The sequence below is a fragment of the Heteronotia binoei genome, chromosome 6 (assembly GCF_032191835.1).
Source record: "Heteronotia binoei isolate CCM8104 ecotype False Entrance Well chromosome 6, APGP_CSIRO_Hbin_v1, whole genome shotgun sequence".
NCBI lineage: Eukaryota > Metazoa > Chordata > Lepidosauria > Squamata > Gekkonidae > Heteronotia > Heteronotia binoei.
Window position 1 is genome coordinate 137,774,303 of NC_083228.1, and position 26,011 is coordinate 137,800,313.

Here is a 26,011-nt window from a genome sequence, read left to right on the forward strand (position 1 = left end):
CTCACAGGGTGTCTGTTGTGGGGGGAGAAGATAGAGGAGATTGTGAGCCGCTCTGAGTCTCTGATTCAGGAGAAGGGCGGGGTATAAATCTGCCCCCACCTCACAGGCTGTCTGTTGTGGGGGGAGAAGACAGAGGAGATTGTGAGCCGCTCTGAGTCTCTGATTCAGGGAAAAGGGCGGGGTATAAATCTGCCCCCACCACACAGGGTGTCTGTTGTGGGGGGAGAAGACAGAGGAGCTTGTGAGCCGCTTGGAGTCTCTGATTCAGGGAGAAGGGCGGGTTATAAATCTGCCCCCACCTCACAGGGTGTCTGTTGTGGGGGGAGAAGATAGAGGAGATTGTGAGCCGCTCTGAGTCTCTGATTCAGGGAGAAGGGCGGGGAATAAATCTGCCCCCCACCTCACAGGGTGTCAGTTGTGGGGGGAGAAGATAGAGGAGATTGTGAGCCGCTTGGAGTCTCTGATTCAGGGAGAAGGGCGGGGTATAAATCTGCAGTCTTCTTCCTCTATATCTCTGCCACCTAATCTTAAATAGGTATGCACATGGCCCGTCTCAACATGACATTGCCCAGCCCAACAAGATCTCATTTCTGTCAGATCTGGCCCTCACAACAAATGAGTTTGACACCCCTATAATGTTTATAGTTTTCGGCGGCGTTTTCTTTTACAATACCCTTGTCGTGCCTCCCACTTCCTATTATGTGGATTCTTATGAACAAATGCCTCATAAAGGTTTCAGTCAGGCCTGACGCCCTTAGCCTGAAGAACCAGATCCTTCGGCTCGTACTGCAGGTAACATGTAATACGGCAGTTACGTATATATTTTTCCTAGGGTAACCTTTAATGTTTAGTGCCATTTAAGGTTTATAGCACAGCAGGACGGGTAATTGCAGGGTAAATTAAGCTGTCATTCAGTATGCAGAGAAGGGGCTTTCGCAACATGTAGAGCTGACTTAGCGCATGCCAGGAATAAGTGGTGAAATGCTGAGGATAGGGTTGCCAAGTCCAATTCAAGAAATATCTGGGGACTTTGGGGGAGGAGCCAGGAGACATTAGGGGTGGAGCCAAGATCAAGGCTGTGACAAGCATAATTGAACTCCAAAGGGAGTTCTGGCCCTCACATTTAAAGGGACGGCACACCTTTTCAATTCCTTCCTTCCATAGGAAATAATGAAGGATAGGGGCACCTTCTTTTGGGGCTCATAGAATTGGACCTCCTGGTCCAATCTTTTTGAAACTTGGGGGTTACTTTGGGGAGAGGCACTAGAAGCTATACTGAAAATTTGGTGCCTCTACACCAAAAAACAGACCCCCCAGAGCCCCAGATACCCGCAGACCAGTTCTTCATGATTTTCTATGGGAATAAATCTCCATAGGGAATAATAGAGTTCCCAGCAGACATTTCCCTCCCCTCCCCCCGCTTTCTGACGACCCTGAAGCGGGAGGAGGGCCTCCAAATCGGGGGATCCCCTGCCCCCACCTGGGGATTGGCAACCCTAGCTGAGGAATAGAACGGACAAGAGGGGAGGTGTAAGACTCGTGGGGGGGGGGACCTCATACTCCTCCCCAGGGCCTTTTTTTTTTTAGCAAGAACTCCTTTGCATAGTCGACTGCACGAGGGTTGCCAAGGCCAATTCAAGAAATATCTGAGAACTTTGAGGGTGGAGCCAGGAAACATTGGGGGTGGAGCCAGGAGCAAGGGTGTGACAAGCAGGACTGAACTCCAAATGGGAGTTCTGGCTATCCCATTTAAAGGGACCGCACACCTTTTAAATGTCTTCCTTCCGCTGGAAATAATGAAGAACAAGGGCACCTTCTTTGGGGGCTCATAGTATTGGACCCCCTGGTCCAATCCTTTTGAAACTTGGAGGGTGTTTTGAGGAGACGCATCGGATGCTACGCTGCAAATCTGGTGCCTGTTGTGCCATAGAGTTTTCCCTCCCAAATCGCTAGAGTGTCTGGGGAAACCATAGAGTTTTCCCGGCAGCATCTAGAGCGGCCGGCAAGCGATGATGTCACTTTGCAGTGCTGGCAATGGTGGGGGAGGTTCCCCCCACTGGCCCAATGTGAGCTGGCAGGTTGGAAACCTCCAGGGTGGGAGAACCCCCACCCGGCCCAGGTAGGCTTCTCAACCCTCCCGCCCTGGTGGGGGACACCAGGATTTCCAGCCTCTTCCCCTGCTCCCCAAAAAAATGGATGCGGGAAGAGGGGGGGAAACGGCGCCAAGGACCCTGGCGAGTCACCCCATCTCGGAGCAGGCAACGCCGCTGCGCGGCTGCTGCCTCTTCTCTGCTTCACCGTGGCTGTTCCTCTGAGATGGGCTCAGGCTGGGCCCATCTCGGAGGAGCAGCTGGGATGGGGCGGGGAGGGGGCGGCTGCGGCGCGGCGGCATCGCCCGCTCCACCTCTGAGGTGGAGTCAGAGGGGGGGTAGGGGCGGGCCAGGAGCGTGGCGGGCCGCGAGTCTGTGTCCTTCTAGGACCCGGACTCGCGGCTCGCCGCACTCCTGGCCTGCCTCCACCCTCCCCTTCTCTGGTTTCGCCTCGGAGGCGGAGCGGGGCAGGCAACGCCGCTGCACTGACGCCTTTTCTCCACTTCACCGTGGCTGCTCCTCCGAGATGGGCTCAGGCTGGGCCCATCTCGGAGGAGCGGCTGTGGTGGGGCGGGGAAGAGGCGGCAGCAGCGCGGTGGCGCCCGCTCCGCTCCGCCTCTGGGGTGGAATCGGAGAAGGGGAGGGTGGAGGGAAGGAAGGCATTTAAAAAGTTGTGAGGTCCCTTTAATTGTGATGGACAGAACTCCCTTTGGAGTTCAATTGTGCTTGTCACACCCTTGCTCCTGCTCCACCCCAGTGTCTCCTGGCTCCACCCCCAAAGTCCCCAGATATTTCTGGAATTGGACTTGGCAATCCTAGGCCCAGGGGCTGAGCAGTCCTAGCAGCAGCTGCACTGGCTACCAGTTAGTCTCCAGTTCTGATTCAAGGTGTTGATGTTAACCTTAATGATCTGATACTCTCATACCTCCTGTTACAACCCCCATGCTCTCTTTGGTCATCACCTAGGGGCCTCTTTTAGGTGCCTGGGCCCCAGGATGGCTCTGTCAGTTGTCATCAGGGGAAGGGCCTTCTCAGTTGTGGCCTCTACCCTGTGGAATGCACTCTTAAATGACACCTGTGCTCTGACAGACTTGTTTAGTTTCTGCAGGGCACGCAAAGCTGAATTATTTCATGTTGGCCTCTGGAGGGTAGCCACGTGTTTGGGCTGTTTAAATAGTGGTATGATGATAGCCCCATATTTTAATATTTGAATATTTCAGTATGTTAATCTTTTACTATGTCAACGTTCGTGTTTTAATGTGTGAATGTTTTAACATTTTAACATGTTAGTATTTGAATGTTTCAGTGTTTTAATATTTCAATGCTAATGTTGCGTGTTTGCTGTTTGGTTTTATGTTGTTTTTCCCTTATTGGTTTTAATGTTGTGAGTCTCCCACAAGGCCCTTCAGGTAAGTGGCGGCTCAAACTCTAACAGATGAATAAATAAAGATGAATGCAAAGGAGTATTTTGAACCGGAATCCACCCCCTTCAGCCTACAGTAGAGCAAGCAGTATTATGTATTTAACATTATACAGCCACATCCCTGTGCCTATGTAAACTAGACCTGTAGCCAATGTGTGTGGGAGGGGTAGGAAATCACGCCAAACGTTGGAATGACGGAGTTCCAAGGAGCGCCCCAGTTTTGATCGATGAAATGTTGGGGTGTGTTTTGGACAGAGCTTTGGAACTCGTTTGGCGGGAAAGTTCCGACAGAACCATTTAGAACTTTCCAGATAGCATAGCAAACGGTGTGAGGAAAAAGTTCACTCGGCGAAATCCAGAACGATTCGCCACATGTCTGCGGTACTGAAATAGCAGATTTGTGCTGGCAGTTTGGACTAGATGACTCTGGGGTCCCTGCCAACGCTATTCTATTATTCCTTTCCCAAATCTTGCCGTCCCCAAACTCCACAACCGTTGTCCACTTGCTAGCTGAGGAAACAGCTGTTGCCTTTAACAAAATGGGCCCTAGTTCATGAACCTAACGAATTTTCAGGGACATTTTTTTTTTCAACACTTGGGGGAATATGAATTACTGAGCAGTGATAGTTCTTAAAAGCCTCCACATATCTACTGACTTGTTTGGGAGCTAATGTCCTGGCTAAGGAATCCTGCGTGTGTGCGAAGTGCTCTCAAGTCATTTCTGACACAGGGTGACCTTATGAATTAATGACCTCCCAAAAGACCTGTTGTCAACAGCCTCGCTCAGATCTTGCAACTGAGGGCCCTTGTAGCTTCCTTGATTGAATCAATCCATCCCAGGTTCCATCTTCCCCTTTCCCTGCTGCCTTCCTAAGCATTAGAAGCATAGAATCATAGAGCTGGAAGGGACTAGGCTTCCCAACCCTCCCGCCTTGGCGGGGGACACCAGAATTTACAGCCTCTTCCCCCGCTCTCCAAAAAAACAGAAGCGGGGGGAGGGGGGAAACGGCGCCAAGGAGTATGGCAAGCCCCCCCATCTTGGAGGAGCAGCTAAGATGAACTGTCATGCCTGCCCCTGCTGACTCAGAGCAGGTGCCTGCTTCTGACCCCGCCCCTGCTGTGCAGATGCCTTCAGCAACAGAGGACGTAAGTCCTGAAGGAGCCAGCCAGCAGCAGGGGCCACCTGAAACCAATCTGGCCACACCAGGTACTAGCTCATCTCCCCCAGACTCACCAACACCTGGGGCCCGCCTGCGCGAGAGGAGACGCCTGGAATTCAGGAACAGGCGTAGAGAGGCGCGCATGCGGGCTAGAAGAGATCTGAGCCCGGAGTTCTAACGAGCCAATTAGCCAGCAGTATATCTGGGATCCTGGCCTCAGGCCAAACTGTGCTGGCAACAAGCGAACACCCTTGGATGTGTCTGCGTCTCGCACCCCTTGCTTCGGAAAGAACCTGTGCATTCCTGACCCGGCCTGACCCATAGACTGGTATTCTGGACTCTGGCTTTGCTTATCGGACTGGCTTAGGTATCGTTTGATCTCGGCTTTGCTTCCCGGCTTCTGACTCTCGGCTCTGTTTCCCGGCTTCTGACTTTCGGCTCGGCTCCCCGGCTTCTGACTCTCGGCTTCCCTGACCAAGCTTCCGTCTCACCCTCCAGCCTGCCTGTTTACGTTATCAATCAACTGGACTGTTTTACGACCACTCCCTGTGCTTCGCCTGGGCTGTCTGCGAGAGGTCCTGGCTCGTTGCCAGGACGATAGCAGCCGCAGCTTCGTGTCAGAGACTCGGGCCGTGACAGCTTGCCAGCACACCAAAACTCACCAGGCACGCTCATGACGGACCAAGCGGCAGGAGGCATGGACCCCTTGCCGGGGCTCCTAGACCAGGTGCAGCAATTAACCCAAGCGGTGATTACTCTGCAGCAGCAGACTGCGTCCAATGCCGTGGCCTTGGCTGCCGCCGCTGCTCCCCGCTCTCGCTGCCCGGTGAGCATTCCTGAGAAATTCGCAGGAAACTTGGAAGAGTTCCCTGCCTTCCTCGCCCAGTGTGAACTATACATGGAGATAAGGCAGGGCGACTTCCCTACAGACAAAACAAAAGTCTGTTTTATCCTGAGCCTGCTTAAAGGGCCAGCGGCCAAGTGGGCCACTCCTCTGCTGCTAGAGCCCTCGCCGCTGCTAGCAGACTACACACGGTTCAAGGCACACTTCCAGGCCGCCTATGCCAACCCTGTGCGTGCTGAGACAGCTAATCGCAAGATACGGGCTCTGCACCAAGGCCAGAACTCTGTGTCTCAGTATACCACAGAGTTCCAGCTGCTGGCTCAAGACCTGGCCTGGAATGAAGCTGCCTTGGTGGACCAGTACACTGAAGGCCTCTCCGATGCCGTCCTGGACGAACTGGCACGCACCGACCGCCCAGCCGCCCTCCAGGACCTGATCCTGCTGTGTCTACGCATTGATGGGCGACTGCAAGGTCGGCGCCAGAGGCAGAAGAGGGGCACTACTCCAACAAGGCCCCCCCCGGCGGCTCCCGTTCCAGGTACCCCAGCTTTACCGCCGGCTGTAGAACCCATGCAGCTGGGCGGCGCCCGCCCTCGCCTGACCCCTGAGGAGAAGAACCGACGGCGCACCCACAACCTGTGCCTGTATTGTGGAGGGGACGGGCATTTTGCAAGCTCCTGCCCGGCCAAATCAAAGCGCACCCCGAGCTCCGCTGCCTCGGTAAAAGGCCAGCCCCAGGTCTAGCCGGATCTCCTGGCCTGGGGCACTCCTTGAGGTCCTCTAGCTCCGTCCATCCACCACCCACCCCGTTCCTGGTCCCGATCCGCCTGCAGCTTCCCGACGACCGGTGGATCTTCGTCCATGCCATGTTGGACTCAGGGGCTGCCTGCTGCTACATGGACAGCCACTTTGCCAAGGAGCATGGCGTCCCCGTTCGGGAAAAGGGAACTCCTACACTGGTCGAGGCAGTGGATGGTCGTCTGCTGCGCTCGGGGCCGGTCCGCCACGAAACTCTACCACTCGTTTTGTGGGTCCAACAGCGCCAAGGGAAGCAGACCTTCGATTTGGCCCGCATGCCACGCTTCCCTGTTATCTTGGGCCTGTCCTGGCTGCAAGCCCACAACCCCCATGTGGACTGGGTGCAACGTGAACTGAGCTTTTCGAGTACCCTCGCACCCTGTTCCCCGCTACCACCCGACTCGACTCAGGTGCCGCCTGTCAACCAACCCGGTTCCCCACGCACCACCAGCCTCCTGGGGGCCGCCACCACACTCCCAACTCCCTACCAGGAGTTCGCGGACGTCTTCAATGAGAAGGAAGCAGACCAGCTTCCCCCACATCGGCCCTACGATTGCGCCATCGACCTGGTGCCCGGCGCTCCGCTACCCGCAGGCCGCCTGTACCCCATGGCAGACCCGGAACTGGCTGCCCTCCGGGAGTACTTGGACAAGAACTTGGCCCGAGGGTTCATTAGACCCTCCACCTCGCCCCTGTCTTCACCTGTCCTGTTCGTTAAGAAGAAGACCGGGGACCTGCGACTCTGCAACGACTACCGGGCCCTCAATAAGATTACCATTCGGAACCGCTACCCGCTCCCACTGATCCCTGAGCTCCTCGACCGCGTCAAAGGGGCCACGATCTACACCAAGCTCGACCTTCGCGGGGCCTACAACTTGGTTCGTATCAAAGCCGGGGATGAGTGGAAGACCGCTTTTGGCACCAGGTATGGCCAATACGAACATCTGGTCATGCCCTTTGGGCTCACCAATGCCCCCGCCGTCTTCCAACATTTTATGAATGACGTTTTCCGTGACCTGCTAGACCGGTTCCTGATCATTTATTTAGATGACATTTTGGTCTACTCTGCATCCGAACAGGAGCACATCCACCACGTCCGCCAGGTGCTACAGCGACTCCGAGCCAATCGCCTGTATGCCAAGCTGGAGAAATGTGCTTTCCGCCTCCAGTCCGTTGAGTTCCTGGGGCACATCATTTCCCCCCAGGGAACCCAGATGGATCCGCGGAAGGTCGACGCCATCCTTCAATGGCAGGCCCCTCGAAGTCGGAAGGACATCCAGCGCCTCCTGGGCTTCGCCAATTATTACAGGCAATTCATCGCGGGCTACGCCGACCTCACCAAGCCCTTGACCAGACTCCTCCGACCGAAGGAGCCCTTTCAGTGGACCCCCGAAGCCGACCGGGCCTTCCGCCAGCTCAAGCAGAGTTTTTCCTCCAGTCCCCTTCTGCGGTACCCTGACCCGAGCTTGCCCTTCATGGTGGAAGCGGACGCCTCCAATGTGGCCCTCGGAGCCGTGCTCTCCCAGCGGGACGAGCCTAGCCAGCCATGGCAGCCCTGCGCCTACTACTCCCGGCAGCTCTCGGCTGCCGAACGCAATTACACCATTTGGGAGAGAGAGCTCCTGGCTATCAAGGTGGCCTTTGAGGTCTGGCGCCACCACCTTGAGGGGGCCAGGCATCCGGTCCAAGTCTTCACCGACCATCGTAACCTGGAACATTTGCAGACCACCCGCCGGCTGAACCAGCGGCAGATCCGGTGGTCCCTGTTCTTCTCACGATTTGACTTTACCATCACCTACGTCCCGCACTCCCAGAACCAGAGAGCCGACGCTCTGTCCCGCCGGCCGGACTATAACACCTCTAGTGCCACCGAAGCCCCCAGGGCTAGTATTCTGCCACCCTCGGTCTTTGCCGCCACTCTGACCGCACCCGCCCTGGTGGCCGAGATACAGGCCAGCCAAGACACCGACCCGTGGGCGCAGAAACACCTGCAGGAACCGCAGCAAGACCCTGCCGGAGAACTATCCACCCGGGATGGGCTGCTCTACCATCGGGAGCAGTTGTACGTCCCTCCCGGGCCTCTCCGATCCCGCATCCTCCGGCTGGCCCACGATGCCCCCCCGGCTGGGCACTTCGGGCAGCACAAGACCGCCCATCTGTTGACCCGGGACTTCTGGTGGCCTCGCGTCCGAGCGGACGTTAGTCGCTACGTGGCTTCTTGCGAGGTCTGCCGCCGAGCCAAGAACGTACCGGCCAAGCCCTCCGGTCTCCTGCAACCCCTGCCGACTCCCGCCGGTCCCTGGGACGTGGTGTCCATGGACTTTATCGTAGACCTGCCACGATCCCAGGGCCACACCTGCATTTTCGTTGTGGTGGACCTGTTCACCAAAATGGCCCACTTCGTCCCCTGTGCCAGAGTACCATCCGGGCCGGAGACTGCCCAGCTGTACCTAAACCACGTCTTCCGCCTGCACGGGTTACCCACGCAGGTCATCTCGGATCGGGGCCCACAATTCACATCCCGCTTTTGGCAGGCCTTCCAGCACGGTTTGGGGACAGAACTACACCTGTCTTCCGCCTACCATCCCCAGACCGACGGGCAGACCGAGCGGACCAACGCCACCTTGGAGCAGTACTTGCGCTGCTATACCAGCTATCAGCAAGACAACTGGGCCACTCTGCTACCCCTGGCAGAGTTCGCGTATAACAACGCAGTCCACAGCTCTACGCGGACCACGCCGTTTGCCGCCAACTATGGACTGCACCCCCGATTCTTCCCTCCGCTCGGCCCCTCCGCCAACGTTCCCGCAGCCACCGACCGACTTGAGGAACTCCACGCGCTCCACGCCCTCCTGCGCACTCAGCTCCAGCGCGCCAAGGACGCTTACAAACTGGCCGCGGACCGACATCGCCAGGACGGAGCCCCCCTCAAGGTCGGAGATTCTGTCTGGCTCTCGACCCGGTACCTCCGGACTCCTGGCCGGTCCTCCAAGCTAACCGATCGGTTCATCGGGCCCTTCCCCATAGAGGCGCAAGTCAACCCCGTGGCATTCCGCCTACGCCTTCCGGCCCACCTCCGGATACACCCCGTATTCCACCGCTCCCTCCTCCAACCAGCGGCAGCGCCGGACCCAAACAGGGACGTTCCACCACCGCCTCCGCCACCGGTGCTGGTGGACGATGAGGAAGAGTTTGAAGTCCACCAGATCCTAGACTCCCGGCTGCACCGAGGTCAACTCCAGTACCTGGTGGACTGGGAAGGCTACCCTCCCGAGGATCGCTCCTGGGAACCGGCTGCCCACCTGCATACCCCTGACCTGCTCCGGCAGTTTCATGAGGCCTACCCAGATAAGCCAGGCGGCTTGGATGAGGGGGGGCCTGAGGGGGGGGATAGTGTCATGCCTGCCCCTGCTGACTCAGAGCAGGTGCCTGCTTCTGACCCCGCCCCTGCTGTGCAGATGCCTTCAGCAACAGAGGACGTAAGTCCTGAAGGAGCCAGCCAGCAGCAGGGGCCACCTGAAACCAATCTGGCCACACCAGGTACTAGCTCATCTCCCCCAGACTCACCAACACCTGGGGCCCGCCTGCGCGAGAGGAGACGCCTGGAATTCAGGAACAGGCGTAGAGAGGCGCGCATGCGGGCTAGAAGAGATCTGAGCCCGGAGTTCTAACGAGCCAATTAGCCAGCAGTATATCTGGGATCCTGGCCTCAGGCCAAACTGTGCTGGCAACAAGCGAACACCCTTGGATGTGTCTGCGTCTCGCACCCCTTGCTTCGGAAAGAACCTGTGCATTCCTGACCCGGCCTGACCCATAGACTGGTATTCTGGACTCTGGCTTTGCTTATCGGACTGGCTTAGGTATCGTTTGATCTCGGCTTTGCTTCCCGGCTTCTGACTCTCGGCTCTGTTTCCCGGCTTCTGACTTTCGGCTCGGCTCCCCGGCTTCTGACTCTCGGCTTCCCTGACCAAGCTTCCGTCTCACCCTCCAGCCTGCCTGTTTACGTTATCAATCAACTGGACTGTTTTACGACCACTCCCTGTGCTTCGCCTGGGCTGTCTGCGAGAGGTCCTGGCTCGTTGCCAGGACGATAGCAGCCGCAGCTTCGTGTCAGAGACTCGGGCCGTGACATGAACCAGAGAAGAGGCGGCAGCAGCGCAGCAGCATCGCCCGCTCTGCTCCGCCTCTGAGGTAAAATCAGAGAAGGGGAGGGTGGAGGCAGGCCAGGATTTGGCGAGCCGCAAATCTGGGTCCTTCTAGGACCCGGACTCGCGACCCTGAAGCGGGGGGAGGGCCTCCAATCCGGAGGATCCCTTGCCCCCACCTGGGGATTGGCAAACCTAACCACAAACCAGGCAGGCTACTTTCTTTATAGAGAAGCAGAGTGGTGTAATGTAGGGATAGGCCTAAACTCCATTTTCCCGGTTCAGTTCGATTTGTGGTTTGTGGCTGAACCATGAACCAAACTGAATCCGTTTGTACGGGTATAAGAAAGTTTGTCAAATCTTAGAGTTCAGCAAAATTCTCACAAGGGGTTTGAACGATGGAGCCCAGAAGCAAGTTTACTTTTTTTTGGGGGGGGAGGGGGGTGGTGGTTAAGAAAGATAGAGCACAATAAAATTTAGAGGTTCTGGAGCTCTGCTCCTGTGAGCTCCTGCCCAAAATGAGGCCTGGTTTCTACCTTGCAAGAAATACAAATGGAAGAAAGGAGGTCTGCTGGAGGAATGGTGAGAAATTCAAAGAATGGATCTTGCCTCCTTCCCCTTCCCACTGGAAAAGCTTGTGAAAATCTGTCCCCCTCCCCAATTCCATGAACAGAAGCCCTTCTTGGGGTCCACCCCCCCTGTGTCCACCGCCAAGGCCAAGGCAGGGTATTCAAGAAACCAAGGAATTGCCTTGAATATATGCCGAGTACCTCTCTGTGTGTCAAGTCGCAGTTGACTCATAGCAATTTCACAGAGCTTTCAAGGCAAGAGACGAACAGGAGTAGGTTGCCATTCTCTGCTTCATCCTTGGACTTCCTTGGTGGTCTCTCATCCAAGTACGGCTGCCAAGCCCCTGGTCAGGGCGGGGGTTGCCCCACCTGGGAGGTTCCCAACCCACCTACCCACATCGGGCCGGCGGGGGGAAGCTCCCCCGACGTCATCGGCGCGATGACATTACCAGGAAGTGATGTCATCATGCTGGCACTGGTGCGCAGCGGCCACTCTAGGAATTTCTGGGAAAACTCTATGGTTTTCCCAGGTGCTCTAGCCATTTGGGAGGGAAAACTCTATGGTACAATAGGTCACATCTTTTGAAGAAAAATGGCTTCCGTTTCTGGAATATACTGAATCTAAAAACATCTTACCTATTAACACAGCTTACCTTCAGTTTCTCTCACTATAATTCTAACTTATGCTATTCCTTTTTTCTCTTTGTATTTAAATATTCTCTTTTGTTTTGCTTGGCATTATTCTTCGCTTAAGAGTCAAAATTCTAGCCCAATTACCAGTTAATTTATCCTTAGAAGCTATCTATCTATCTATCTATCTATCTATCTATCTATCTATCTATCTATCTATCTATCTATCTATCTATCTATCCATCCATCCATCCATCCATCCATCCATCCATCCATCCATCCATCCATCCATCCATCCATCCATCCATCCCATCCATCCCATCCATCCATCCATCCATCCATCCCATCCATCCATCCATCCATCCATCCATCCATCCATCCATCCATCCATCAGGGGTGTGTGGCCTAATATGCAAAGGAGTTCCTGCTACAAAAAAAGCCCTGCCCTGGGGTCTTTGCTTGTGGACTCCTGAGTCAAATCACATGCCATTTCCAGAAGTGTCTGAGGAGGGGCTATAAGCTTTTCCGGGGGGAAGAGGGAAGAAGGCAAGATCCATTCCTTGAATTTCTCTTCATTCATAGGATCCAGGCAATAGAAAACTGGCCTGTCACAGCACAGGGGAAGCAGGGTTACCAAGCCCCTCCCCAGCCTCTGTACCATAGAGTTTTTCCTCCCAAATTGTTAGAGTTTTCCCAGAAATGCCTAGAGTGGCCAGCGCACAATGTCGCCAGCGCAATGACGTCATTCGCAGGTGACATCATCATACTGGCGACGTTGAGGGAGGTTCCCCCTGCCAGCCCAGTGTGGGCCGGTGGGTTAGGAACCTCCCAGGCGGGAAAACCCCTGCCCAGACCAGGGTCTTGGCAGCCCTAAGGGGAAGCCAGGCTGAAACTTTTCTCCCTGAGAAGATTGCATTCATCTCCCATTTGAGACAAAAGTTCATGTTTGTGCCCCATGTTGGTGGCATTCTGTGTGATTGTTTGTTTAGGGGGGGACAAAATGGTAGAACACAACCTTTCATTCCTGACCGCCTACGTTTTGGCAGTGGTCAAAAGCGCCTTCAAGTGGCAGCCAACCTATAGTGACTCCATAATGTCTTCGAGGCTAGAGACATCCAGAGGTGGTTTGCCATTGCCTGCCCCTGCATAGAAACCCCGGACTTAGAATCATAGAATCATAGAGTTGGAAGAGACCTCCAGGGTCATCTAGGCCATCCCCCTGCACACTGCAGGAAACTCACAATACCTCCCCCTACATTCCTAGGATCTTCATTGCTGTCAGATGGCCATCTAGCCTCTGTTGAAAAACCTCCAAGGAAGGAGAGCCCACCACCTCCCAAGGAGGAAGCCTGTTCCACTGAGGAACCGCTCTAAACTCACAAACCCCTCCCCCTAAATTCACAGGATCTTCATTGCTGTCAGATGGCCATCCAGCCTCTGTCTCAAAACCTCCAAGGAAGGAGAGCCCACTACCTCCCAAGGAGGAAGCCTGTTCCACTGAGGAACTGCTCTAAACTCACAAAGCCCTCCCCCTAAATTCACAGGATCTTCATTGCTGTCAGATGGCCATCTAGCCTCTGTTTCAAAACCTCCAAGGAAGGAGAGCCTACCACCTCCCAAGGAGGAAGCCTGTTCCACTGAGGAACCGCTCTAAACTCACAAATCCTTCCCCCTAAATTAACAGGATCTTCATTGCTGTCAGATGGCCATCTAGCCTCTGTTGAAAAACCTCCAAGGAAGGAGAGCCCACCACCTCCCAAGGAGCACTGAGGAACCGCTCTAAACTCACAAACCCCTCCCCCTAAATTCCCAGGATCTTCATTGCTGTCAGATGGCCATCTAGCCTCTGTTTCAAAACCTCCAAGGAAGGAGAGCCCACCACCTCCCAAGGTGGAAGCCTGTTCCACTGAGGAACCACTCTAAACTCACAAACCCCTCCCCCTAAATTCACAGGATCTTCATTGCTGTCAGATGGCCATCCAGCCTCTGTTGAAAAACCTCCAAGGAAGGAGAGCCCACCACCTTCCAATGGTAGTCTCCCACCCAAGTACTAACCAGGGCTAGCTCTGCTTAGATTTGTGATGAGGGCTAGCCTCAGCCATCCAAGTCAGAGCAAGAGATGAACAGAGGTGGTTTGCCATTGCCTGCCTCTGTGTAACAACCCTGGACTTCCTTGGTGATCTCCCATTCAAATACTAACCAAGGCCAACTCTGCTTAGCTCCTGAGATCTGATGAGATAGGGCTAAGCTGGACAATCCAGGTTACAGGTCTCATTATAGGTATTTGTTACGCAGAAACTGGTTCCAGCATCCTTGTTCTTAGGGCAGTTAAGAACATTAGAGAAGCCATGTTGGATCAGGTCAATAGTTGCTCCAGTCCAACACTCTGGCCGTTTTCGCACTAGCGTTTACTCCGGCGTAGCACCCCATTTACCTCCGGATCTTTCCCTGGTTTTCCCACCTGTTGCTCCGGCGCTGCGGTTTGCTCCGGCGCTGCAGGGTTTTCACGCCGGAGTATCTAGATCCACCTCCTTCCGGAGTTTTTGAAAACCTCCGGATCCACTCCGGATCCACTCCGCGGAGTTTTCTGTGGGAAATCCATCCACGCCGGATCGACTGCTGTGTGGGCGGCACCCTCTCCCTTTCCGTCCTCCCACCCCATCCACCCCCTTGGCCAATCATCAGCCTTTCGCGGTGCTTCCCCAAAGTGCCGGCGCGGCCATTTTTTTAAAAAAAACTTCACAGTTTTGCGTAATAGCGATATTTCGAAATTAACAACAACAACAAAAAACCCTCCCGGAATAGCCTCAATTGCCACTTCAATTGGTTTCGTTAGAATTTTTTATTATTATTATTGACTTTAGTTGCGTTATTTCGTCTGCTTGGTGCGGAGAGGTCGACTTGTTTGGGTTTCCTGCGCAGAAGGAGACCAAACAAGGCGCGGGAGAGAAGGGTGCGTGGGGTGGGGTGGGGGCATACAGTAAACAAAGAGGAGCTGGATGCCCCACCGACGTCCCCGGGGAGCCGCGCTGTGCCTTCGTTCTTTGCCCAGCACCATCCCAAACTCGGTCTGCAGGTGCGCCTTCTGGGTTTGAGGTGCCCCCCCCCCCGCCGCAGCCCCGCCAAAAGTAAAGTTTGTTTCCAAGCAGGAAAAGGAGCTGCGTCTCCCTCGGGGCCGGCTGCGCTCTGGAGCCCCCTTTTCTTTCCAGCCAGTCCGGGGGGGGCTGTCCCGAAGCGCTGCAGGGCCCCGAAGCTGCGTCTGCCTAGAGGCGCGCCGAGCGCTTCTCCTGCAGGCTGGGCGCCCTCGGGGAACCGCGGAAGGGAGCCGGGCGGGCGGGCTGTGCAGGCGCTGCTTTCCCCGAGAGCTGCGAGAGGCGGCCGCCCGTCGAGCTGCCGTTCAGGCCATCGGAATAGCCTCAATTGCCACTTCAATTGGTTTCGTTAGAATTTTTTTATTATTATTATTGACTTTCGTTGCGTTATTTCGCTGTTGCGTTATACAATGTTGGGGGGGGGAATCTAGTGCCGGCGCGGGCCAAAGCGTTCATGTGTGTGTGTGTTTTAAAAAGGCAATGCCTCCCTCAGCTGTGCCACCAGGATTTCTGGACCTGCACAAAATCGCCATGTATAAAATGGGAAGTAGAGCACGGAGGAAATCCCAGCGTCGCCACCCGGGAGGGAGCGAGGCTGGGAAAGGAAGAAGCTGCCACACACACACACACACACACACAAACCCCTCGATTTCTCTCTCTTCGGGCTGTGGAGGATACTACAGCTGCAGCCAATCCATAAGCAGCAGCAGCACACGTGATGCGGTTTGTCCACGAGAAGAAGGGGAGGGAACAGCTCGATGTTACGTTAGTACGTTAGTACGTCATAACGCAACCAGACTTGCGCTTAAAAAAAAAAAGATTGACAGGGCATCGAACTCAAGTCGATGCCAGTGGGAAAACGATTTGAGCCGGGGCTTCAGGGAAGGCGACTCCGCAAAGAGTCACTAGTGGGAAAACGAGAAAAATGATCCGGACATAATTGCGCCGCGGAATAAGGGGAGCAAACGCTAAGTGCGAAAACGACCTCTGTATCACAAAGTGCCCAAAACCCAGGTACCATCAGGAGGTCCACCAGTATGACCAGAATTCCACAAACCCTCCCACTTTGGCCCCCCGAGCACCAAGAATACAGAGCATCAGTGCACCAGACAGAGTGTTCCATCTGCAAGAGCATAAGAGAAACCATGTTGGATCCGGCCAATGGCCCATCCAGTCCAACACTCTGTATCGCAAGGTGGCCAAAACCCAGGTGCCATCAGGAGGTCCACCAGCAGGGCCAGAACTCCAGAAACCCTCCCACTCTTGCCCCTAAGCACCAAGAATATAGAACATCACTGCCCCAGACAGTGTTCTTTCTATGCCTTGTGGTTAATAGCCACTGATGGACCTCTGATCCATGTTTTTTCCAATCCCCTCTTGAATCTGTCTACTCTTGTAGCTGCCACCATTTCCTGTGGCTGTGAATTCCACATGATAATTACTCGCTGGGTGAAGTACTTCCTTTTTATCTGTTTTAAACCTACTGCTCAGCAATTTCACTGAGTGCCCACGAGTTCTTGTATTGTGAGAAAGGGACTCATTATTTCCTATGGAAGGAAGACATTTAAAAAAGGTGTGCGGTTCCTTTAAATGTGATGGCCAGAACTCCCTTTGGAGTTCAATTATGCTTGTCACACCCTTGTTCCTGGCTCCGCCCCAATGTCTCCTGGCTCCACCCCCAAAGTCTCCTGGCTCCACCCCCAAAGTCCCCAGATATTTCTTGAATTGGACTTGGCAACCCTATTGCACTTGTCCACAATGAACCTAATTTGCTATGTTGATGCCGACTTGTCTAGCCATGACAGATCCCTCTGGAGCACCATACAGTCCTTCTAGGTTTTCCCTGCCCTGAACAACTAAGTGTCATTTGCAAACTTAGCCACTTCACTGCTTACTTCCAACTCCAGAACATTAATGAACAAGTTGAAAACCAGTGGACCTTCTACCGAGCCTTGTAGCACCCCACTGCTTACCACCATCCACTGTGAAAACTGCCCATTTATACTCATTCTCTATTGCCTGTTAATTAACCAGTTTTTAATCCACAAGGAATACAGAAGCACTGCCAATTTATGTTTCTTTCTCCTCTCAGTAACACGTAACAAAATACAGCGTGTGGTGTGACAATGGTACACCGTTATCTTCATCATCATCAAGTACCAATGGTCAGCTCTGTGAGTCAAAGCAGGGAACAACAACACACAACAATGTCACACCACATGGTGTTGTTCTGCAGTCTTGTTGCTTCTGGGGACATTTCGGTCATTCTGCGGCAGGGAAGTGGGTACCACAACAAAATGGCTGCCATGAAGACTTGGGCCCTCATGAAACAACGCACACTGCTGTAAGCGAAAAACACTTCCCTCACTTCCTTCTCTGCTGAACACATCACATGCCAAAGAATTTGCCCCATCATACACAAGTCTCTAGTTCTGTGCACATCTGACAGTCAGGTAATTTAGAGATTAGACGCAGTTGCCCCAAACTAAGTCTCTCCCACAGATAAACGCTCATAATTGTTCAAAACATAAACAGTGACAAGGGAGCAGAGAACGCAGCCTCAGGGAAGCCAACAACATAGAATAACAGAGAAAAAAGTGCACCTTCCTCGCGGATATTCAAATCCAACAGCACCTGAGAAACAAGAGAGTCAAAACTCCTTTTGTCAGATTGAGACAGGGAGTTTTGCTTCACAAAAGCTTATACCCAAAAGTCTTGATGGTCTTGGATCGAGGTTGTTCTTCTGCAGACCAAGATGGCTACCCTTTGTCACTAACTTGTCAAGGAGACCGTGGAGAGGTCTGAGGGGAGTGGGTCAGGTGCTGTCCTCTCCAATCAAGAAGGGTGAGGGCCCCCTTCGTCTTCCTGAAACCCCTGACTTCCTGAGGTGACATGATAGAGGTTTACAACCCCCTGGCTTCCTGGGGTGACATGATAGAGGTTTACAAGATTATGCATGGGATAGAGAGGGTAGAGAAAGAAGTACTTTTCTCCCTTTCTCACAATACAAGAACTCGTGGGCATTCAATGAAATTGCTGAGCAGTCAGGTTAGAACGGATAAAAGGAAGTCCTTCTTCACCCAAAGGGTGTTCAACACATGGAATTCACTGCCACAGGAGGTGGTGGAGGCTACAAGCATAGACAGTTCAAGAGGGGAATGGATAAGCATATGGAGCAGAGGTCCATCAGTGGCTATTAGCCACAGCTTATCTTTGGAACTCTCTGGGGCAGTGATGCTCTGTATTCTGGTGCTTGGGGGGGCACAGTGGAAGGGCTTCTAGCCCCACTGGTGGACCTCTTGATGGCACTTGGGGTTGGGGGGTTTTTGGCTACTGTGTGACACAGAGTGTTGGACTGGATGGGCCACTGGCCTGATCCAACATGGCTTCTCTTATGTTCTTTCCACAAGGCAAGGAGAGTGTCTCGGTGGGGAGGGGGACAGATGCCCTCCTATCAAGACAGGGAAACAGACCGAGGGGGGAAAGAGAGCAAGTGTGGGTGATCGGCAGGGCAGGAAAGAAACTGAGGGGATGAGGGGGAGTCGGCAAGGCAGAGAAGGGGACTGATCTCTGGAGAGCAAGGAGACATCAGGCAGTGGATCTAACAGAGCAGAGGGCTTCCACACATCAGGATTACGATGTAATTCATTCTCCATCTGTTCCCATTCTCACATCCAGAGCTTTGCCCACCTCCAAGTATCCCCATGATGCTCCTTGGCGGAGCTGACCAATCCATTATTGCACCGCACTTCACATAGGCTTGCCAAACACAGGTTGGGAAATTCCTGGAGTTTGGGGGAAGATGAACCTTAGGAGGGGAATACGGTTGCCAGGTCCATCAGAGCAGCTGCGGGGAGATGGGGTACACTACCACAAACAGGCAGATGGGAAATATAGGAAGATTCCATATGAAGACAAATGCTGTCCTTGTTCCATGGGAGAAGTGGAATCGATGGTCCATATGTCCTATCAAAGTCCATTCCACCAAGTATATAGGGATAAGTTTATTTCCCCGCTTTTAGACAGAACAATAGAGGATGCAGATAAGGCTTGCCTGGAGAAACTTTTAGCTGATGAAAATCTGCTTCTCTCCAGACAAGTAACCAAATCCTGCTGCCGTTTGGTAAATTCCACAATAAGAAACACAATTCTGTACGATTTGTATGACCCGCCCGAATTGTACGATTGATACGATTTTATAGACATCTGATAGTCGACATTTTAGACTTTATTTTAGACTTTTTGGATTCTTGTAAGGTTTGAAGGTTTTTATGACCAAATATACTTATTGGAATATTTTTGGTGGTTCTAATAAGGATCCATTATGTTTAATGATCTGGGGTCTGTAAATAACGGTCTTTGCCTGCAAATAAATTCATTACAATTACAATTGCCACGAGCAGGGAGGAACTCGCCGTCATAAACGTAAACGTAATCATAGCACCAGTATATATGTTATTAATTTTTATTAATTTTAGAATTTTAACTAGAATTTTAATTACACTGTTAATGTAGTAGTTTTAATGATTGTATAATTAATGTATGAAATGCTGTTAGCCGCCCTGAGCCTGCTCCGGCGGGGAGGGCGGGATACAAATAAAAGTTGTTGTTGTTGTTGTTGTTGGAACTCTGGAAATTAACACAACGTACCTATGAGACCCGGAAACGAAATTAGCTTCTGCTACAGAGTTTTGCCTCAAAAAACCAGAGCGTCCCGTTGATGTCCCTAATGTGCCTACATCACATCCAGATCACATAGGCACCTCAGATTGATTTCCGACATTCCTCCCTTTCCATTTCCCCCTGCTGGCCATTGGGCCAGCAGTGGAGAGAAGGGGGCTGAAACAGGAGACCTCCAGCCCTACTGGAAGGGTCTGGCATCTCTAGGAGGAAGGAACCTCAGTGGGGTATAATGCCACACAGCCCACCTTCCAAAGTTGCTATATTTGCCAAAGGAACTAATCTCTGTAGCCAGGAGATGGGTTGGGATTCTGGGAGATCCCCGGGTCCCATCAGGAAATGGGCAAACCTAGTTTCTCAGGACTGACAGCAAGTGGCAGGGAAGCTAGCGAGAGCTAGGTTTGTTTGGAGATCCTAGCAGGGGAGCACAGCTATCATATACCCTTGACCGAAGAAGAGTACACTCCTATCTGGGATGGTCATTCTCTTCCACTGAGAACTCAGCTTCAGCGGGGACACACATGGAGCAGGGAGGGAGGTAAGAGACACCTGCCTAGCCAGCCAGATCAGTCTTCAACCTTTCCTCATAGGATTTGGTCTCCAGACCCCTCACCATCTTCATCACCCTCCTCTGGACCTGTTCCAGCTTGTCTATATCATATGAACATATGAAGCTGCCTTCTACTGAATCAGACCCTCAAAAATCCATCAAAGTCAGTATCATCTACGCAGACTGGCAGCGGCTCTCCAGGGTCTCAAGCTGAGGTTTTTCACACCTCTTCGCCTGGACCCTTTTAGTTGGAGATGCCGGGGATTGAACCTGGAACCTTCTGCTTACCAAGCAGATGCTCTACCACTGAGCCACCGTCCCTCCCCTGAATCCATATGAACCTATGAAGCTGCCTTCTACTGAATCAGACCCTCAAAGGCCCATCAAAGTCAGTATTGTCTTCTCAGACTGGCAGCGGCTCTCCAAGGTCTCAAGCTGAGGTTTTCCATGCCTACTTGCCTGGACCCTTTCGAGTTGGAGATGCCGGGGATCGAACCTGGAGCCTTCTGCTTACCAAGCAGATGCTCTACCACTGAGCCACTATCCCTCCCTATCCTTCTTAAAACGTGGTGCCCCTCGGAAAATGCTCCTCCAAGCACAACACTGTTTCGCCACCCTCGTCGTAAGATGCAGGGTTCCTCCCCCTTCCAATTTTGTTATGATGTCTTAATTATTATTAAAGAGGGGGGGGGGGAATACCTGCAAGAAAATATCCCGGCGAAGCTTCCAGCCAACCTTCCACAGGCTTCCAACGAGAGGGAACGGCATGGGTCCAGGGGGGAACTGGCGACGCATCCAGAGCAGCTTCAGAAACTGCATAATCAACAAACAGATGGCTAGAGCAACCAGAAATTCCTGTATTCCCATCATCGCCCCGGTGCTTTAGGATTTGCTGCCGGCAACGTGTTGGGTGGACAGTTTTGTTTGGGGCAGACTTCCTGTTCCTTCCGAAAGACTGCAAGGCCCTCCTCGACTTCCTTCTTATATCCTACAGCGCCGCGGAGCAGAGATGCCAGCTCGAGGTATGTTGTCATTAACGCAAGCCAAGCAATCAAGTCTTTTGGCATTGTTTCAGCCTAATTTGCAACCCAGGAATGCGATCCTCCTCGTAGACTGCTGTTGATACTTCGACACGTGCTGCTAGCTCTTCAGGTAGAATTGTGAGATGTTTAGATAAAGCCTGGGGGAGATCCTAATCACCTTGGGCACATGTGAGCGGCTGAAAGAAAAGGAGAATGAGTCAAGAATGTCCTCTGCTTATGTAATTTGTCCCTCTCTTTCTAGAGTTTTGGACAGCCTGGCACTCGACGGCAGGTCTCTGTGTATCCAGGTATGGGGCTGGATCCATTCATAGATCAGAAGAAGGCCCAGGTGGATGTGGGCACTGGCCACAGGACTCTCTACCAACTGGTCATAAGAGAAGCCATGTTGGATCAGGCCAATGGCCCATCCAGTCCAACACTCTGTCACATAAGAACATAAGAGAAGCCATGTTGGATCAGGCCAATGGCCCCTCCAGTCCAACACTCTGTGTCAAATAAGAACATAAGAGAAGCCATGTTGGATCAGGCCAATGGCCCATCCAGTCCAACACTCTGTGTCACACAGTGGCCAAAAACCCAGGCAGAATCAGGAGGTCCACCAGTGGGGCCAGGACACTAGAAGCCCTCCCACTGTTGTCCCCCCAAGCATCACGCATACAAAGCATCACTGCCCCACACATAAGAACATAAGAGAAGCCATGTTGGATCAGGCCAATGGCCCATCCAGTCCAACACTCTGTGTCACACAGTGGCCAAAAACCCAGGCAGAATCAGGAGGTCCACCAGTGGGGCCAGGACACTAGAAGCCCTCCCACTGTTGTCCCCCCAAGCATCACGCATACAAAGCATCACTGCCCCACACATAAGAACATAAGAGAAGCCATGTTGGATCAGGCCAATGGCCCATCCAGTCCAACACTCTGTGTCACACAGTGGCCAAAAACGCAGGCAGAATCAGGAGGTCCACCAGTGGGGCCAGGGCACTAGAAGCCCTCCTACTGTTGCCCCCAAAGCACCAAGAATACAGAGCATCATTGCCCCAGACAGAGAGTTCCATCAATACCCTGTGGCTAATAGCCACTGATGGACCTCTGCTCCAGATGTTTCTCCAGTCCCCTCTTGAAGCCATCCATGCTTGTATCTGCCACCACCTCCTGTGGTCATGAACTCCATGTGTGAATCACTCTTTGGGTGAAGAAGGATTTTCTCTTATGTGTTCCTTTTATCCTTTCGAACCCCAGGAAAATGGATCTCACCAGATGGGTCAGAAAGCTGAAGTACATAGTGGGAAAAGGGGCGGGGGGCATAGACTACCATTCCTCTTCTGTCAATGGAACTGCACTGACGGAAGAGGAAAGAGAGGGTGATTTCACCCCCTTCCTTGGTATCAATCGACCCCCCCCCCAACCCAACATGGATATGTGGGTCCAGGAATCAGCTTTGCCAGAGTTGGAACGGACAGATGGGGGAGGAAAAACCTGCAGTCCTTGCATCCATGGATCGCTGTAGCCTAGGGTTACCAGCCTCCAGCTGGGAGGTGAAGATCTCCCAGAATTAGACCCCAACTACAGACTACAGACATTGACTTGCCTGGAGAAAATGGCAGCTTCAGGGGCTGGACTCTATAGCCTTATAGAATCATAGAGTTGGAAGGGACCTCCAGGGTCATCTAGTCCAACCCCTCACATCCCTGCTTCGCTTCCTTGCTTCCTTTCTTCCTTCTCCCGAGGCTCCATCTCCCAAGTCTCCAGGGATTTTTCAACAAGGAGATGGCAACCGTACCGGCTCATTAGGTGACCAGGGAGGCTGCTGGCACTTTGAGGTCATCGCAAATTAATTTCAAATGGCAAAAGCCTCTGTATCATTTGTCTAATGTAATCAGAACGTATTAGATCATTTAAATCATGCAGGGCATTAGCATGTTTCAAATGCCAAGGGTGTGTCATCCCAGCCCTTTCAAGTGAATATGTCCTTTCTTTTGTTTTTGTGTTTCGTTATCGTATTCCTTTTCATTTCATCTAGTCTTTCCATGGCTGGTATTTTCAAATACCCTGTTTCAGGGCTCCATTGGGGGGGGGGGGTGTTAGGAAAAAGCCCAGCAGGAACTCATCTGCATATTAGGCCACACCTGTTGACATCACCATTTTTCACACAGGGCTTTTTTTGGGTGGGAAAAGCCCAGCAGGAACTCATTTGCATATTAGACCACACACCCCTGATGCTAAGCCAGCCGGAACTGCGTTCCTACTCAGAGGTCGTTTTGTAGAAAAATAGGTGGTGAATCTTATTAGCATAACTCATTAGCTTATGCCCCCCCCCAGCCAAAAGCAACCCAATGCAAGAAAGGAGGGCCCTGGGCAAGTGAGGCCTGCTTGGGCTGGCTAGAGATCCATGTGTGAGTCAAAAGGCCAGCAAGACACCCACCGCCCAAATTCGCACAAAAAGTGGAGGAAGGGTGGTACGGTCTTCTCCAGGGGTTAATGAGGGCTGTTGGGGGCGTGGCAAAGCTCCTGGTGGCTGGCTGGCTGCCCGCTCTCCTAATCCAGGGATTGTTATGCAGCTGCACCTCCTATTCAATGGACAAGGTAGGTGGGGAGGAGGAGGGGAACCCTCAGAAAGGTTGAGGAGCTGTGCTCCTGTGAGCTCCTGCTGAACCTGAGGCCGGTTCCTACTCCAAAAAAAGCCCTGCCCACCTCTTGCATCGTCACTAAATGGATAAGGAAATCAGAATAAAAGGGCCCAATAGTTCTGTGTATAAACTTAAAAGCATAAGTATTACCAAATATACGAAAATATACATGCAATTTTTACAAATTCAATAAAAACATAGGCCCAAATAATAGTAATATTACATTACTATTGGCTCTAGACTGTATCGAAAAGAATTTTTGACCAAGAGAGAAAAGATACACAATTGAACCATTCTTCAAGGGAAGCATTCCAAATCTCAGAGCAGTCACCATCTCCTTTACCTTCCTCCCCCACAACAGACACCCTGTGAGGTGGGTGGAGCTGAGAGGACTCTCACAGCAGCTGGCCTTTCAGGGACAGTCTCTGCCAGAGTTTTGACTGGCCCAAGGCCATTCCAGCAGCTGCATGTGGAGGAGAGGGGAATTCTCCCAGATAAGAGTCCACACACTTAACCACCACACCAAACTGGCTCTCTTATTTTAACAGCTGATAGGCACGTAAACAGAAAAGGAACAGAGGATTTGCATTTTTACCACTTTCTTTTGTATCCCTTTGCTCAAATCTGGTGCTGTGCTAAAGGGATGCTTTTCTTTTTAAATAAATAGTTTATGTATTTTGATGCTAGGGGTGCTTCTCTGTGCCACATAAACCTTCACCATCTTGAACACACTATCTGAAGAGGGGAGCCAAGGGGAAGGCAGGGAGCTGGCAAGTGGTTATTCCTCCAAGGGGTGCCCAAGGCATTATTATGTCCCCACGTTGACTACAGATTGGGAAGTGGGAGAAACTGAGGCAAGGCCTCTGAACAGGGGAGGGAAGCTGGGAGAAGAAGAAAATGATGATGATGGTTATGATGATGATGATGATATTGGATTTATATCCCGCCCTCCAGAGCGGCCGCAATCTCCTTTACCTCCTTCCCACCCCTCCCCCACAACAGACACCCTGTGACACCCGGTGGGACTGAGAGAGCTCTCCCAGCAGCTGCCCTTTCAAGGACAACTCCTGTGAGAGCTACAGCCGTCCCAAGGCCATTCCAGCAGCTGCAAGTGGAGGAGTGGGGAATCAAACCCGGTACTCCCAGATAAGAGTCCGCACACTTAACCATGACACCAAACTGGCTCTCTCAATTGGATTTATACCCTGCCATTCACTCTGACTCTCAGAGTGGCTCACAATCTCCATTATCTTCTTCCCCCACAACAGACACCCTGTGAGGTGGGTGGGGCTGGAGAGGGCTCTCACAGCAGCTGCCCTTTCCAGGACAACTTCTGCCAGAGCTATGGCTGACCAAGTCCATTCCAGCAGGTGCAAGTGGAGGCGTGGGGAATCAAACCCGGTTCCCCCAGATAAGAGTCCGCACACTTAACCACGACACCAAACTGGCTCTCTCAATTGGATTTATATCCTCCATTTACTCTGACTCTCAGAGTGGCTCACAATCTCCTTTCCCTTCCTCCCCCACAACAGACACCCTGTGAGGTAGATGAAGATATTGGATTTATATCCCGCCCTCCACTCCGAAGAATCTCAGAGCGGCTCACCATCTCCTTTGCCTTCCTCCCCCACAACAGACACCCTGTGAGGTAGATGAAGATATTGGATTTATATCCCGCCCTCCGCTCCAAAGATTCTCAGAGGGGCTCACAATCTCCTTTACCTTCCACCGCCCCCCCCCCAACAGACACCCTGTGAGGTAGATGAAGATATTGGATTTATATCCCACCCTCCACTCCGATGAGCCTCAGAGCGGCTCACAATCTCCTTTACCTCCCTCCCCCACAACAGACACCCTGTGAGGTAGATGAAGATATTGGATTTATATCCCGCCCTCCACTCCGATGAGTCTCAGAGCGGCTCACAATCTCCTTTCCCTTCCTCCCCCACAACAGACATCCTGTGAGGTAGATGAAGATATTGGATTTATATCCCGCCCTCCACTCCGATGAGCCTCAGAGCGGCTCACAATCTCCTTTACCTCCCTCCCCCACAACAGACACCCTGTGAGGTAGATGAAGATATTGGATTTATATCCCACCCTCCACTCCGATGAGTCTCAGAGCGGCTCACAATCTCCTTTCCCTTCCTCCCCCACAACAGACATCCTGTGAGGTAGATGAAGATATTGGATTTATATCCCGCCCTCCACTCCGATGAGTCTCAGAGTGGCTCACAATCTCCTTTACCTCCCTCCCCCACAACAGACACCCTGTGAGGTAGATGAAGATATTGGATTTATATCCCGCCCTCCACTCCGATGAGTCTCAGAGCGGCTCACAATCTCCTTTTCCTTCCT

At 52.6% G+C, this 26,011-nt stretch overlaps 1 pseudogene; it reads right to left on the reverse strand.

The window, feature by feature from the left end:
• The window catches only part of LOC132573421 (cytochrome P450 2J5-like), a 59,468-nt pseudogene extending 38,608 nt beyond the window's left edge, over positions 1-20,860 (reverse strand).
• Positions 20,861-26,011: the final 5,151 nt, after the last annotated feature.